At 32.9% G+C, this 13146-nt stretch overlaps 1 long non-coding RNA gene across 2 annotated transcripts in view; it reads left to right on the forward strand.

The window, feature by feature from the left end:
• The first annotated feature begins 2751 nt into the window (after positions 1 to 2751).
• Positions 2752 to 13146, forward strand: part of LOC111930349 (uncharacterized) — a 36865-nt gene continuing 26470 nt past the window's right edge. For both annotated transcript variants that reach the window (XR_002865138.2, XR_015288429.1), the window contains exon 1: positions 2752 to 2887. This is a non-coding gene — a long non-coding RNA (uncharacterized LOC111930349). The remainder of the gene's footprint in view (positions 2888 to 13146) is intronic.

Here is a 13146-nt window from a genome sequence, read left to right on the forward strand (position 1 = left end):
CCTCTTGTTCTTATCTCTTTTTATATTACACTGGAGAGAAGAAAAGACAAGTGTCAGAAGGGGTTGAAAACGCTTAACACTAAGAAAGAGAAACATCAGGCCAATGTCTGTCCATATTTCACAGGTTATTTGTTTTATTGGGCTACAAGGTGATGTACTTTCTCACCTCCTTTTCAAGCAGAAAGATACCTAAAGAAAAAAAGTGAAGTTCATGCAGTGGGGATCTTCTGAGATTTGGGCTGTGTTTGGCATTATATGTGAAAATCTTCCTCAAGACTATGCTTCAAGACTTTTCAAGATGTATTATGATATGACTTATGTAAGGTTACAGAAAAACTAAATGGTGAAAAATAAACCTAAGAAAGCCATATGAAAATAAAGACTATGATTAAATGATAAAATAAAGAATATGATTTTGAAGATAACACATGATATAATATAACAAAAGTGTCAAAATAACAATATGTTGTAAATTACCTCATAAATGTATCAAGAATTGTAAATGACCTGCATTGAAGTTTCATAACATCTGAAAAATCACCCAAATTTGAGTACTTTAAATGTAATACTTCAAAACAGAAGTCAAGAGTCTCAGTTGCTGAAATCTCAGACCAGCAGAAAGAGTCTGGGGAAAATAACTCCAGAGGAAAAGAAAGAAAACCAACCTTATACTCAGTGGAAGTGTAGAAAGGTCACAGAAGAAAGGATATTTTATGTTTTCAGTTATGCTTACTTGAAGAATAGATGAGGTGGCCAACAGGGAACATGTACATTATGGATGGGTGGCAAGGAGGGAAATAGTAATGGCTTGCAGTGGTGACTCAGTGCTGGGCTTGAAGCACTAATTTTCCATCACTGAAATGTATCAGTGTCTTACTGAATTCATGCAGAACTGCATTAAACACACCTGTATGCTGTGCAAGAATGCATATTTGTTTGGGTGCTTTGTGATACAGATGCACCCAAGCATTGTGGGAAACATTAAATATTCATCATTGCTTACATTTATGAATTGACAACTTTTCTCATGCTGAATATTTGTACCAAAGTTTTTGGGGTTTGGTTTGGTTTCTTGTTTTTATTGGATTTCTTTTTTTGTTGTTGTTGGCTTTTGTTTTAAATTTTTTAATTGATGTAATTTATTTTTCTACTTTATAGAAGAATACTTTATTTTGATGATAAATTTACTCACTTCTTTTTGCCTTGTTTTCAACTTTTAAAGCAGAAAAGTAATTAATATCACATTTGTCCTGTGAGTTTTGAGATACGAATGTTTGATATTCTTGTCCTGAAATTTTCAAACTCACACTGCTTTTTTAATGAAATAGTCATTACCTTAATATATTTAAATAATGTGATAATGGCTAACATAAAGCTCATATATAGATATATGTGAAATGCCACAAGCAAATTGTATTTTAAAAGGATCTTTTGGGAGTTGTTTTATCAGCATATTTTCCATTCCAATTTCAGAAAACTGGTTAGAATTTTTAAGATTTCAGATCCATTGATGCTTTAACAGATATCTCTAGAGAAAAGGAAAAAACAAAAAGGTAATTAGAACTGGGGTGAGGACCCCAGCAATGGTATGAAAATGGTGTCAGGGTCACCTGAAAATCATCAATGACCATATTCTTAGTTAATGACACTTTAATTATACTTATGAGCACTATCTTTGCTACTTTAATTTTGGCCCATTATAGAAAAAATCTGAAATTCCTTAAGAGGTGGAGATCCCCAATCAAAATACAAACTACTGAGCAGCTCAGTAGTAAGTAAGAAAGAGAACTGATAGTAAGGCAAATTCAATTTATTTAATAAGTCTTTTACATTGTGACATGGCTCACAATGTACTGGTGCATTGATTTTTTTGGACATTTCCTCAAGGCTGCTAAGATAGTTGTTTGTTGTCTGGAATAGATCTTATGCCTTCAAAATATCTTGAAATATCATCTGAAGGGTAATCCCAGCTGAGTATTTTGTAGAACCTATTCTGTTTTGTGCGAGTAAAGCCATATTCACATTCTTGTTGTATTGTACAAAGTAATAGACACACTGGAATTTAAAAATAGCTGAAACGAAATACAACTTGAAAATTAAAACCAGATTTCTTTGTTTCACTCTCACCTCATTCAGAAAAAAGAATTATTCTTACTTCAAACATACACTAAAACTAAGCTTTTAGCTTAGCATTTAGTGAAACATCTACTCAGTAAGCCTTGCTTATGCTGCAGACAGCTACCCTGAGGAGTGATTTGAATTTAAATGTGATTCCCTTATTAGTTTCTGCTAACTGCAAATATCCCAGTCTCTTAATTAAGTGGCTGAGTAATGTATGAATGCTCACTTCTGCTTGTCATGCAGAACAAAGTGATGTATTTAGATTCCATGCACAATATGAAATTTAATGACACAGGCAACAGTAATTTAGAAAACCTTTTGGTTTTTATTATCCTTGTTTTTGCTTAGCCAATCTCCTCGTAAGCATTTGGCTGCAGCAATGTTACAAAAGTTTGCCCAAACACTGGATATTAGCAAATGGATTTTTAGATTAAAAGATAATACGTTGCAAATGCATGGTTACCAAATATCTTTTGCCCCCAAATTTAGAAATAACATACAGAAATCAAAACAGACCTTGATGAAAGCTCCTTTCTTGCTTTGGCACAGAATCTAGTGTTAGATTCAGAGAGATTCTGAATGGACTAAATAGTGCACTGTAAGAGGTTTTACAAAGAGGAAGGAAAGAGGGAAAAAAACAAGCTTTTCTTCTAATGCTGGTGGTTCCTGCTAGCTGCAGTGACTTTCTGCAGTTTTACTGATTTCTTTACAGATTTTATAGCTTATATTCCATCATCAAATCTCTCTGCTTCTGCTCTGGTATTCAGTATGTATATTTTTCCCCTGGGGTATGATGCTAATTTTTCCCTATCCTGAAATTTTTCTCTTTGTCCTGATATTTTCTCATGCTCTAAGAATCCTCTGCAGACTCATAATCTGAATGTATGTGTGTGATTTTGTAAAATCAGAGTAGCACATGTGTACAGTAATTTGGACAGCTGTTCAAGTTGTCAGATATTCATGTTATTGTCATGTCTAACTACATGAACTAATGTTCTGATGCTTTAGTTCAAACTCTAGAACTTGTCTATCCCTTTAATTAGAGCTCTAACCATACCTCATGTCTTGAAATTCTCATTTAAATTGCCTGAGTACTTTTCTCAACAAATCTTCAGCTGTATTGTTGGCAAATGTGTTCGTAAATGAGGAAGGCTTTAGACTCCCTGTATCCCCAAGCAGTGTCTAGTATCTAAATGTTTGCCAAAGAAATCTCATGTAAATATTGTCATTTAGATCCATAGAGATAGATTGAAATGGTTGTGATTTCTCTTCTTTTTAAGGACTAGTAGATAAAACTGTTATTTGTATTACAGTGCTTTTTTACCACTCCTGACTGGGCTCAGGATATAAATATTATATATGTTTATGTATGTTATAACATATTAAATGTTATATTTTTACTGCCTTTGGCAGTAGTATATACTTGGACAGTAGTCTTCAAGTTCTTCTTCTTATATCTCTAAAGTTCGTATCTGTTTTTAACAGAATGTTCAAAATTTACAGAAAATCTGATTGAAGATATGATTTATCACATTTATCTGTAGCCATTTTACAAATTAGACATGCATTCTGACCAAGTCATATGAGCATTTCTTAAGCCAAAAGGAGGAAATAAGATGTTCCAAAATGTGATTCATCTCAGCAAATTTAACACGTGCTTTAGGATGTCAAGAATTGCCCTCTGGAAGTGCCCACCTGTGTGGGCTACAGAGACAGCTCACTTAATGAATTCAGATTAAATGCTTTTCCTCTGAAACTACTTTGGAACCACCTGTTTATCGTCATTTCTACCAAGTATTTGAAGATGGTAAAAAAAAAATGATGAGGTGCAACTTGTCAGGTGAATTGAGGTCAAACAGGAGACATGTAACTAAGGCAGAAATTATATGGAGGACACTGTCATTGGACCCTATCCTGTCAGTTAGGGAAAAATTGTCTGCTTTAAAGACTTTGTAGTATGACAGTTCTTAATCCTTGTCCTCATAAATTGCCCTTGGCCTTTGACCTTTGTCCACTGACAAGCTTTTTAGAAGAACATAGAAGAACAATTTTCTTTCACTGTATTTTCTAAAAATAGATTAAAAATGCCTAAATAGACTAGGCAAATAAAGAGTGGAAATACAGACATTTCATTTTGTATGTTTAACAATCACTTACAAAATGTGACTGAAAACCATTAGCTAATAACTGTTAGTTACTTCATGAAATCAGTTTAGCTAGATTTATAAAATTAGTTTAATTACATCTGTAATATAGATCAATCAGAAGTGAAGTGTTTGAGGGTTTGCTTTTTTTAATTTTATTTTTTTTTTTATTTTGACATTTAGATATTTTCATATTATTTGCCTGCTTTACATCTTGACATAATTTTAGAATATGTTATAAATCATGATATATTTACCTCTTTCTATAAAAACAATGATTAAATATTCAACCCACATATTCTTTGTGTTTGTTTCCACCACAAATTGCTCATCATTATTTAAAAAGAAAAAAACAAACAGAAAAATGAAGACTATGTTGCTGTAAAATTCCAACAAGTGAGAATTTGTTACATAATTCATCCCAGATCTATTTACATGAAGAATATTAGTTCTTGTGTATCTCATCTGTCATTATAAAATACACCCATATTATGGAGCTTGTGGAATGAATTGCTACACATACTTATTCCCTCAGCCTACTGCTTAATAATGGAACCAAGCAAAAGTGTTCCAACTCTCCTGCCCTTCCTCACAGCAAGGAATTAAAGCAAGCGACACAAATTAGTTTTCAAGCTAAGACAAAATTAAATCTGCAAAAAGTAAGGGCTTATTTGGATCAGAAAGCATGAATCACTGTTTGTTCAGAACTTGATTTCTTCAAACATTTATATTCTTTCTGCAGTTAAAAATGTTCTACCACTGGTGAACTTCTGTAATTGACCATGAAATTCCTAGCACAGTCAACTCAGCAGAAGAATTACAAAAAGCAGGCCTTTAGAGGCTGGATGACAGCACTCCTAGACTTCTTTTTTTTTTTAAATTGGTCTTCGTTTTCATTAATTTTTTTGACAGTGGCAAACTTGCATTGTTGGTACCTTAAAGTATTAGAGTCACCATTAGGGTAGAACATGACATTGAAAAGAACCTGGTTTCACCCAGAAGCAGCACAGAATTCTGGCATAATTTCTATAAATTTTTCCCATCTATTTCTGACAATCTGAAAAGCTGAAGTACCATCTAGCTTAAACACACCCTTACTATAGACAGGAAATTTTGTTACTCTTTTCTCTGCAATGCCTAATCTTAGCAGTTTTTCACTTACTGCTCCGTCAGTCACAGTATATTCTAATGTAGTACAATGAGCAGTTGCAGAGTTAACTGACCCCAAATGAGCTATTTCAATTATTAAACCAGTAAAGGTATGTTAGACATGTGCCCCTGAGGAATTAATTTGCTCTGTTGTGAAGCGCTGCCATGAGGTAAAGGAGTGTGCTAATAAGACTATCCTTTATTTGGTAGCTAATTTAACAGTGAATGCTAACTGGAATACCTGTGCATTGGAGCTCACTCTGGCTCTAAGGAAATCTCTTTAGGCTGGGAAGTACTGATCAGAGGGAAAAACAGCTTAAGAATATCAGTTATTTATCTACATAGTGAACGATTATGTAGTACAGGTGCTTTGACACTTCGTGCTTCTAAAATTAGTTTGACTTGTTATGCATTTGGAATCAGGAGTCAGCTCAGAAAGTCAGCTGTATTTCTAGCCATAATTTAATTTCTTATCCATCCTGTGTACTATTGGCAGTTTCAACTGTTTTCTAACATTTCTCTTTCAAAGCTAAAGGTTTTCCTGGTTAACCAGAAGATGTAAGTACCATATCAATTATTTTTCCGTGTTTCATTTATGTAAGTTTTTTTTTAAAAGGAATAACATCACTATCATACAGGAATGGCATAGATGAAGTTAGAGAGAAAGAAGATGTCCTGTGCACCATAATTGTGTTTGGTAACTAGTTCCTGCAGTTTAAATAATGCCAAAATCAATTGCCATTATATACTTGACTGCCACTAATCAAGTTGCATACATCAAATATAGCTTAAAGTCATCAGTCCATGACTAGGATAAACATATTTCTTTATGTAGAATACTCAAAAAGTCTAGTGTGTAGAGAAATAATAAGCACAAATAATTATAAAATGTCTTCCATTAGTGGAGGGAGCCAATTCTAGTGTGATTCAACTAGTGTGGTGGCAATAAAATGTGATAGATTGTGAAAGGCTCTATAATGTGGCAGATATTTATGTTGAGAACATATAGCTATTCTTTTAAGTGCATGCAGAAATTAACCACTATTTATATTTTTGTCCCAATATAATAAATATAGTTTAATGTACATTTTAAAAATTAACACATGCTTCAGAAATACACAACTGCAGAGTTTCTATGAAAACCACACATGTATTTCCAGATAGAAGCTCATCTAGGCTGAAATGAGTAGATGTGACTCCAAGACATATTGTAAACAAGATTTGAATATCCATCTAAGCAAATCTGTAGTTAGGAATATCATTATCTGCACTAACATTATGAATATGTCCTACAGTCCCAACTGAAATTGCAATGTAAACATAGCTTGTGTTGGTACAGACAAACATGTTTAATAAACCTGTCAGAAAATATAATCTTTACCATAACTCAGTTTTTATTTTCAAACATTGAAGTACTTAATTTAAAATGTGTCTGGTAGCTTTGTTTTAGTAGAAAATAGCATTAAATGCTCATGAAAATTTTTCAAAATCTCTTCCAGTCCCCTCTTACTTGATTTTGTGAAATGTTTCAAAAAGTCAAACTTCTACTGATTTGTTTGCATTTCTCCCCATGAAATGGAAAACCCAGAGGGCTTATTTACTTCAGATAGACATCCTGAATCTGACATTTAATATTCTTATGTGAGAATGAACATTTGTTTCATAATTCTTTACTGAGCTATGGTGGATGATCTTAGTAACCCAATAATAGAATGTATAGACAAATATATATTCATTAACATTTTAAGATAGCACATGATATACCTGCTTATACGCTTAAAAACTGGTGTTAAAAGTGTGGTTTGAATAATAGTCATAGTTAAAAGAGAATAACTAAGTAAAATTCCGACTTCTGATTTTCAAAGCATATAATTTTCTTAAAGTGCCCTTTGGACAGCAGAGATTCCATGCACAGACCTTCCTTCAAGTAAAAAAACAAAAAACAAAAAACAAAGCAAAATCCCAATCACAACATTAATCCTTGCACTGCACTTATCTTGTAAGAAAAGTGATCAGAGTCACAACATTATCTTGTGTCCCATTTTGAGTCTTGGGAGCTCTTAATTGTGGTATTAGAAAAAGTAACTATTAATAAGAATGAAAAGTGTTGTTTTTTCTCCTTTTCTGATGAGTCATTTCCTAGAAATCTGAGATATCTATATGCAGGGCATTTATGATTCATATTTTTGCATATTTTCTGTATGTTATGTGTGCATGTGCTAATGTGTTATAATTAGTACATTAACCCAAGGCCAATCGAATCTGAAAACATAAGTTGTTATTTTCAATATGTTAGACTTAGAAAACAAGTGGGTTTTGTGCCTGTAAGTTGTTGTTTTTTTTCTGCTAAGCTCAGTAGGGACTGAAAACATTGCTGAGAAATATTGGAGATAATCCTGAGAAACTATTCTAAAGGAAGAGTTTAAAAATCCAGTATATATATTTGAATATTTATATACATTGTATATATACGTATATATATTTACATATACAGTTAAGTCAGCCTTCCCCAGCATGATCCAGAACAAGTGTAAAATCATGGTTAAAATTATCTAGTAAAATTATGTAGTGCAGCATTATTTTTGTGAGGAATGATAACATAAAATAATTGTTTGCCTCATTTCATCACTCCTGTGCTTTGCTTCATGCTGGTTCTTTTTGCTTCAAAGTTAGAATTGTTCACAATCAGTAATGCCATTGCAAATGGAAATCAAGAGATATAGGTACAAAAAATATTCCGGTTTTATTATATTTTAGAAGAATATGTAAGTATCAAATCCATTCTGCTAGTAAACAAAAGATAAGCTAAAGCCAGTATGAAATTGGTTCCGCTTCTGCAGTGATGTGCACAAAGCCACAGAAACACTTATATAGATGTGTCACCCTACATTGCTTTGAATAAAATGACTTGTGTTTCTTTGGGGAGTCAAAACAAACATGTAGTTTTTCTATGTCTCTTGAAAATGCTATTTGCTATTTTTATAGTCCAGGTACAATCACTGTATATATTTCATTCATTAAAGAACTGTTATATGTACAGACAACTACATACATATACCTACCCCCCACAGCCTACACCTCCATTCCATGGAAAGGATTTTTATTTAACAAAAGCATGGAAATATGGAAATATGGAAAAACGTGCATCTAATATTTTTTTCTCAGAAAAAGCACATGGACATTGAAAGGTATGTTAAGTGCCTAGGCTCAAAATCAGCTACATTATGTTTAAAACTAGGTTTTGTATAATTTTTTAGTTGACTTTGGAGGCAAATAGATTTTTTATCTTCCTCAAGAGCTATGACAGAAAAACAGTATGTGGTTGCTCATAGGAAATGACTTTTCTTTCTTGATTTTGGAGAGAAGAAAACAATATATTTCCAAATAATTCAGAGACTTCAACCTCAGCTGAGATCAAGAAGTTAATAAAAAGTTTTGTTTGTGTCTTAAAACACTTGACACATACCTAAGAAAAACTTTAAAAAAATAGTAACACAGACTTAAGAATTATCCACATTGATACAGATGTATTCTTCACGTTGCTCTAGGGTCTATTCCACTCATTTATTTGGGTTACTCATTAACACCTACCATTATTGAAACTGAGGGAGGAGTGGTGTCCTTTTTGTGTGCCTGAAATCATTATTGTTAAATTAACTTCAGGTAGGAGTCTTCAATCTGGACCTGAAATGTGGTGGTGAAATTAAAGTACAAGCGCTGGTGGAAATGGCACCAGTGTCAGGTTTGCCCTCTCAGTGCTGACATTTTCATGTGGCCTTCAGCCCCACTGTGGCAAGATGAATATCTGCTGAACAACCAAATACTGTCAGAGAAGGTATAATAGGCAGCTTGAATTTAGTTAAGATGTTAAGGATACATTCAAAATAATTTTTAGAAGAGTTAGTTAGCTACTATTCTTCAGACAATGTCTTATGTGTTCTTAATCCTACTAACACAAGGGAAAAATCTCACAGAACTGTCTTACCTTTAGGTATTACTTTACATAGGTGGCAAAGATTGCTCAAGAAGAACAAAAATAGCAGAACCCCTACTCAGTTATAAGAGAGAGAAAAGTTCAGCAGTAATATTTGTGCTAAAGCAGTAGATATCCAGACTTTATGAAAAATTTACATGTAACTTCCTTTCTATCCAGAATTATTAGAAAATACTGAATGTATGAGTGATCTGTGAATATACATTAAAATAAATTTCTGAAAAAGAGAAGAAATAAGAATCTTCAATGAAGAAATAGTGCTAATAAATTCTCCACAGTGGATGCTAGCCTTTATGTAAAATACAAAAAAAAATTGTTATTATAGTAAGAAGGTTAATAGCAAATTACATTAATTTTGAACTCTATACACTGAAGATACTGGTCATGAAAAAAATGTAGAAACAATTTGAGGTAGAAGTATGGACATGTAAAATTAATATGACAGAATAGGTTATTTCAAAGAGCTTAGTTATTGTGATTTATATGATGGAGTATCTAGTTATGGTTTGCTATGTGTATTTGTGTACAGACGTATTTTTGTGCATGTACATATTCAGATAAGCGCACACTAATCCTTAACTTCTCATTTTACATAAAATCTGTATATTGTCTCAGAATGAACACAGTTGATAACAGGGAAGACAAGCTTCTCATAAATCTTCTAATTTCAGATTAGTAGAAAAAAATATAAATTCAAAGATTTTAGGAAAGTTGCTTGGTGCTCTTCCTGTCTTGATAGCTAAGCTTTTATCTTAGGTTACTGATATAAGTAAGTGAAATTTTCTAGGGAGTCTACTTGAATTATAAACTGGAACAGAGTTTACATAAAGAGATCTTTGAATTCAGTCTTCTACTTAGAATGTCTCTAAAACACACGCGATGTTGTAGCTGTCAACACAGCCTGGGACACAGATTGTACAGATTGGTAGAAGGTAGAGAGATACCAAAGAGCTACAGCCTAGAAAAATACTGGAACATCATGCAAGGGAAATAAGTAGCAGGAAAACAATTCCTCCCCTGCATCCCCTCCAAGAAAAAAAAACAACCAAACATGATGAAATATATCAAATGTGAGTAACTTAAATAAAAAATAAGTGACCCAGAACATCTAACACATATAAATAGAAGAGAGACCCATATAAATATAAAAAGAGACTGTAAGTGTGTATATAGAGAGACCAAACATTACTGGATGAAAATTACCCCCAAATGTAACAATATAACACTTCACTTTGTGTGAAAAAGTATTTTTTCAAGAAATGATGGGTTGGGTAAGAACTTACTTCTTCTTTGCTCTAGTCCTGACTTGTGTGTACCACCTATATTGTTAGGGGGATGCAATTAATATAATTAATATTATCCTTTCTGTAGGTATTTATTAAGTATCAAGGAGTAATGGATTCTGAAGATCCACTGTTAGAAAACATGAAATTAAGCAACAAAATCCTGCCAAGGCATAACACAGTGTATTTAGGAATTCAGAAGGCAGTAACAAAGGATATGATTAAATGGTTTGAAAAATATCTGAACTCCTTTATAATATCTGGACTTCCATTAATGAACACTGTCCTCCCCAGCCCAGACTGAGCTCCTTAGAAAGCAGAGGATGTATGAGGGCAGTGTATCAGACTGTTCTGCGGTCTGGTGATCAGCAGTCTTAGCTAAGAGGGAGGGAAAAATGTGGGCAAATTCCTTCAAGTGGTGAATCTTCCTCAGCCGTCTATCCCTCCTCAGAAAAAGCTAATTCAGTGTTGTTGTTTCTACCAGTAGCAAGATGCCTCAAGCCAAGAACTCTTAATACAAAACATTGCAGCACAAGGGTACCTTTGTGAATATATTCCTGAGTGCAATCATTTGGAAAATGTTATTTGTTCTAACTGGTAGCAAATTTAAAAAAAAAAAAAAAAAGTAATAGTTTTCCTATTAATTTTTTATATAATTTATTTTCTTAGGAAACTGTTCACAAAATATTAAGTGCTAGAGTGATGTTTTCCAGGACTGTATTAACTTATACGTACATAGAGACACCATTGTAAATGTTTTGAATAGGATGCTACAGCACCTATTCTCAGGAGACTTCTGAAGCAGAGTAGGAAGATATTTTCTTATGAATTATGACAGAAACTACAGAAAAGAGTAAACAACACTCTTAGTCTTTACCATTATTTAGATGGCTAATTAAAATAACACATTCAGTATATATGTTTTAAGAATAAAATCATGACACAATAATTAAACGGTAGTTAGCCAAATATATTATTTTGATTTTCTGACTAATGAAGACTGCTGAGTGATATGGCTGATAGGGGGCTTATAATAAGAGATAAAAACTTCAATATGAAATTGAAATGAAGCTTTGACTTTAATGTGCATTTGTGTGAACATATTGGACACAGTATAGGCTTCACTAATACATTCCCTAGCTTCTATTTTACCATATTGCCTTTTTTTTTCTTTATATAATCATTAGATCTAGTTCTAGCTTTTCCTCAATGATTAAACTTCTGAAATCAATGCACAGGATTTGGCACACTACATCTCTTACTCCTGGGTCCAACCACAATGATTCTCTCTGATTGCTTCTGAAAGGGAAAAATATGTGGAAAGATTTGAAATTCCATGGATAGTTTAAACACTCTTATAATCAGTCAGACTGAATAGTCAAATTCACCATCCTTGTCTAGAATGTTTCTGGATCAAATTAATGCAGTTTCTATGGACATCAAAAATACAGAATATGAATAATGTTAGCCAATACAATCTTGAAAATGATGAAATTATTATTATTATTATTATTATTATTATTATTATTATCATCATCATCATCATCATCATCATCATCATCATCATCATCATCATCATCATTTTTTTCTGTTCATTGATTTCCCAGTAGGTGTCTCTATACTGCAGCTTTACTGAAAAAGAAGAAGCAGGTTAATTGCATAAGAATATTTTTAAAAATTAAAGAAAAAATAGGCAAATTAAAGCTTACTATGACATCACATAACACCAAAGGGAGAAAAAAATACCATAACCAGAGTTTTCTTATGAGCTTTTTGGTACAATCGTGTACACATGTATGTAGAACCAAAATAGGCTTAGTAACTACTGATTACAAGAAAAAGAGATGTTAAAAAGTGTGTACCAAAAAAGCAAAAAACTGGAAGCTTGAGTTCTTCTAGGTTCTCTGAAAAACAATGATCTCTCCAATTTTCATATATATGTAAATATATAACCTAACAACTGCTGGAATTTATCTTCAGCAGCAGCTACAGTGAAATTATTGGTATCACAAAGAAAGTGTTTCAACCTTTGTTGGGTACATAAATGGAGAGGTTAATGAAGACTGCAGGGGTCTGGAGTAGTGGAGAGAAAAAAGTGCAAGTAGTAATGCAAGATTGTGATTGGAAATAAGAATTCCAGTTTGTCTTGACTCAGGGCAGACCAAAGTAACTTCATTTCATCTGTATCAGATGCAAAAACTTTAAAAAAAAGAAAATCCCTTAATTGACATGCAATCTTTTTAGACAAATAAAACTTATGCTTTGAGGGATCCCACTTGTATTTCTGCAGTGATCAAAGTTGAATAAAAATTCCTGACTTACCATATAAAAGCACTAGTATTCTGTTTAGCATTCGATTTTAATTGCAGATTTCACAGACCAGAACACTCTGAGATGAATAACTGATGATGCTGAACTGAAACAGCTGAAATTCCATGTATGATTCACAATCTAG

The sequence above is a fragment of the Cyanistes caeruleus genome, chromosome 6 (genome assembly GCF_971803275.1).
Source record: "Cyanistes caeruleus chromosome 6, bCyaCae1.hap1.1, whole genome shotgun sequence".
NCBI classification, from domain to species: Eukaryota; Metazoa; Chordata; class Aves; order Passeriformes; family Paridae; genus Cyanistes; species Cyanistes caeruleus.